The sequence below is a fragment of the Amblyomma maculatum genome, chromosome 11, assembly GCF_055883805.1.
Source record: "Amblyomma maculatum isolate TAMU_Amacu chromosome 11, ASM5588380v1, whole genome shotgun sequence".
In the NCBI taxonomy this organism is placed as follows: Eukaryota; Metazoa; Arthropoda; class Arachnida; order Ixodida; family Ixodidae; genus Amblyomma; species Amblyomma maculatum.
The window spans coordinates 95,003,641-95,008,447 of NC_139354.1; positions in this window are offsets into that span (position 1 = coordinate 95,003,641).

Sequence of the window (4,807 nt, forward strand, 5' to 3'; positions counted from 1 at the left end):
GAATACCGGAAAAGGCAGGATCTCGCAAAAAACCTTTCGAATTCTATGACTTCTATGACCTTTCGCTTACTATGCCTGTAAATAGCATTTTGAAGTTTAAGCTGCCAGAGTACTTGGGTCAGATGTGCCATGCTTTAGTGAAGAATAATAATACCTCTTCCCTTCATCTCTTAGCATAGCTGGGTGCTCGTTTGTGGCTTACAGATAGTTTCAGCTGACCGATCAGTTTAGGGTTAATGAGAGCGTGCGTTCGAAGTTGCCATGGCGGTGATGTGTTAGGCGAGCACCGTGATTGAAGGTGCGCGACGGCGACAGTAGACTTCGCTCGCTCTCGCCGCCGAAGGTTCAACTGTGAAGGAGGTACAAGGCTGCGGAAGTTTCAAGAAAAGACAACGGACAGAGTTTGCTAACCGAGTTGGTTCTGAATCGGCAGTTCTTGATGAACATTCGGACAGCGCTGGTTTTGTTCATGTGTTACGACACGGTCACTGGGCGGGTCATATCTCTAGATGCTGCTGTTCAGTTTTATTTTGTTTACTGTGCTTTCCTTCACTTTTATTTGCCTTCGCGAAATCTATCAACTTTTTACGTGCGGGCTGAAATTTCGGCTGCTCTATCTATACTTTGGCAGAAGATACATTTTCAGTTTGTGAGCATGTCCTAAAATATCATTCTTGCTTTTCCAGCTCAGAAACCGAATGACCATAGTGTGGAAAAATACAGGATTATACCTCCCGTTAAGACGGGACCATTCGATTTCACCAGTTTTGGCCTTCATGTTGGTACAAAAAAGTACTAACAATATTTTCGGTCTCTTCCCAGGATTCCGACGCAGGATCAGACAAACCTTTACATATGAAGTTGTTTCTGGGGAGTCTGTTGTTCCCATCATCTACACCAGCCAAACCCTCACTGGCTTGTTCTACATTCATGTATGATTTCAGGAGAACGATTTCAGATTTAATTGCATTCACTTCCTTAGTTAGTTCAGCAAATTCACAAATTGTTTCTTCAAGTGGTTTTGCGATGTTTATTGCCCTCAGGGCATAAAAGAATGCTGTGAAGGATGAAGGGTGCGGTCAAGTAAATGAAAAAAGTTAGCTGATGCATTGAAGTCGACGAGCAAACGATGATTTGGTCTCTGCGTCCAAGCGGCATATGACTGCGAATTATGGGGAGAGAGGCCAGCTGCCACCAGTTGCCGGATCTGCGTCGGCTTCACCGCAGGACATTCCCACGGCAGCTGATGAATGGCAGCTTCTGTGTTTCTGGACTTGCAGACAGGGCACCCAGGGTATGGATACCAATCTTGATACCGTTTCAAGAGGCCATTTAATTTTCTTTTGATTCTCACCATCTAAAATGATAGCTTTCTCAAAGTTACTGATTGTTTCCAGGATTTGGTCCTGTTGTTCAGGAAAGGAATTTAGTTCAACAGCAGCGCAACATAGTAATAGTTTCGCAGCGCATAGTGCAAGAAGAAATGTCTCATGCTGAGGCACCAACATCTAGTCTTTAGCCTCATCAAGCCATAACTCTTTTGGACATGTTTTCCAGAGTGCTGAAGCAAAGAGCTAATGCGAACGCGGTAAGTGCTGAAATCAACGCCCATAACAGCAATGCACAACAGTGAGTTTCTCTGGAATCTGCGGCAAATTACATGCTTAATTTGGTGTCTTGCTGTTGGCCTTTTTAAGGTTTTACATCGCATCGAGTGATAATGAAACAGTGAGTGAAAAGGAGAAGGAGGAGAACTTTATCTGAGGTCAGTGCAATACGATTTCTGTCTCCAGCGGTACGCGATGCTTCAAAAGTACTCAGCTATGGAAATTTGGAAATTATTTGCCCCCAAGAAAGTGGTAAATTGTTCACAAGCGAAATAAATGCTGTATTAGTTGGCGTATATAACATTATCTGCTCTCCACTATCGTTTTGTAAAACGGTTCGGTGTAATGGATAGGTAGCAGAATTGTTCTGAAAAGATGGATGTGGTGTCACATGTAGAGTGCACTCAATTCAATAGCATAGGAATATTTGGGCAAACGTTTTCAGGAGGCACTGCTTCTTTAGAAAAATATTGGTAGTGGCTTAGCTCTGCTATGCCTGGATATAAGTAGCGTAAAGCGTAAAGCGGCCGCTGCAGTGCGCTTTGGGAAGATTCATTCGTCCGGGCCTTTCTCGTTGCTGCTCAGCGAAAGCATCTTGTCGTGACGGTACATCGCGCGCCCCTTGTCGAACACAACCAGAATTTCATTGAACGTATTAAAGTTCCCCGGCGTTCTATAATTCGTCTACAGGAAAGGGAAGGCGCAGTATCTGTCATTCGCGGAATCCCTTTTCATTCTCACTGTAGACAAGGGGAATTATGAAGAACGTTTCCCTATCCGGAGCGTGGCGCAGTGGTAAAGCTCTGGGCTGGGGATCCACGGGATTGAGGCTCGATTCCCCGGTGGAAGGCAAGTATTGATTCAATGGTGATTGGGCATGAGATTTTCTGGTTGGTCACTTCGAATTTGACTGTTCTCGCGCATGCGCATAGCGCGCCGCACAGACTCACGCGAAACTCGGCTCTGACCCGCGTATAGTGTAGCTTTACGCTACAAAAGATGCTTTGTAGCAGTGACGCAGTCCTTCTAATGTGCTTTTGCAATCATGTGCAATGAATTTATCTACATAGATGCTGCAATTTAATTATTTGGTACCATGACAGGCGATAAAGCGCCCTACATGGACGTTAATATTACGCACAGGCAAAATGGTTGTTTATGTCTGTACGAAGGCCTATTGATTATAGTATCTAGGCCGACAGCACTTGTTGCCAGCTTCATCCTGAACCATTTCTTCAGAATGTCACACATGCTCTTCCTTTTTCGTCTCTATATTGCTACAATTTCACCATGGATATAAGGACTGTCCATATAAACAATATACCCGCTAATAGGTGCTTACTCACCATTGTATTTCATAAGCCATGATGAAAATGTATTTTCCGATGCAAGCGCATAGAAAAACACTGCTAAAATCTCATACCATTCTGAACTATATACGCCAGTGCATCCGTGAGCAACAGTTTCCATAAGACTATATCTGTTCACAGCTATGGTAAGACCTTAACTTGAGTACGCTTGCTATGCCTGGGAACGTTGAAGGTAACAACTTAGCATTAGTAAATTGGTGTGAAATCAGGCCACTCGTTATGCGCCCAACTACTAGTTCAGTGATATCTCCAAAGGAACGTCTCCAGCCCCCTTATCTTACTCTCCATCGCAAGTGCTCCCCTCGTTAAACTGAACCTATCATTTTAACCACCTTCAAAAGGAACAATTCTGTCTTAAGTTAGAATGCTCTCAATTTACTCCAGTGATCGTTTGAAAGTTAGCGTGCGAATTATTGCACCTGTAATTATATAAAACACACATCTAAAACAAAGAGATCTTGTTTCAGCGCATATATTGTGGCTATGCAATTGATGGCGGTACTGAAGTCATAGATGTATAAACAATTTGATATGTTCTTCTGCGCCTTAACGTCTTGTGACCGAGTAATGGGGTATTGAAAATAAAACACATCATGAACAGTGCCATTCAGTTCCCGGTTTCAGTGGCACTGTTATGGTGGAGTACGGAGCCAAAAATGCAAGAACATGTGTGACTCACGTTCTTCAATACGCTGAAAACATTCATCTTGCTGAAGTATGTGAGAGGCCTTTCTGCGCGGCATTTAATGAATGGTGTGCAGCTAAGATGCGTACTCTGATACTCACTTGTCCTACTGAGTAAAAAACTGCATTTTATGCTGCGATTCATATTTGGAATACTTTCGCAGGCACCTACCATTATGTTATCCCCTTCTGAAGCCGTGATTGTAGTTATTTGGCATTGTCTCAAATTTTCAGACCAGTTTTTCACACCCTGGCGGGTCCTTTGGAAATAATCTAGGACAAATAGTAAACAATGTCACTGCTGTTCATTTAGTTCATCATGTATCAGTAGAATACATTATTATCATATGCATATTATCAGTAGAATGCAGTTTCTTATTTATGAAGGGTAAGTTTCGTTTTCACTTAACACATTGTCTATGCATTTTTGCCGTCCTCACTCTTCAGCAGTGTTGTCTCTTCTTGGTCTGTGCCTGAACCCTTGGAAAAGTTTCATTCGTATTGATGACAGCCAGCTCTGGCCTCAAAACACAGGTCAATATAAATTTTAATAACTTTTTTTTAAAAGTCCGTTTTATGTTCCTTGCGTACAAATCTTGTTAAGTAAAGGCTGTTACTGACCACATCATCAACGTCAATATAGCGAACTATTATAAATTTGTGCTTAGCTTTTATGCCTTTCCTTTATAGAATATGTGATGCAACAATGCCAGGCTGCTTAGTCCTCCCCTCCCTTTGCTACAGCTATTAACCATCTCTTTAGAAGTATATATGATTATAGCCGTAAAGATGACACTCCTTTACACTCAGCCATCCTATGAGCCGAACAGGCAGCACACATATCTGTCAACAGTTGCTTTAATGTCACATTACGCCCTTTCGTTACGACAATGGCGGCTGATGTTTAAACACCCCTACAAAGGACACACACACACTGTCGCGTTACGTTGCCTGAAGTCTAGCGCGTGTTCTATTATACAGCTTGCAGGCAGTTCGGAAATCGGGTAATCCAAGCAACACTGTTTCGCCACGTGCATAAAGCAGAGTCTGTCATGACCAGGATTGAAGATGTTCCTAGCAGGCCTGACTGCTTGCACAACTGGTTACACGTAACGATAGTTGTGGCGATGGCTTTTGCGTGGTCCA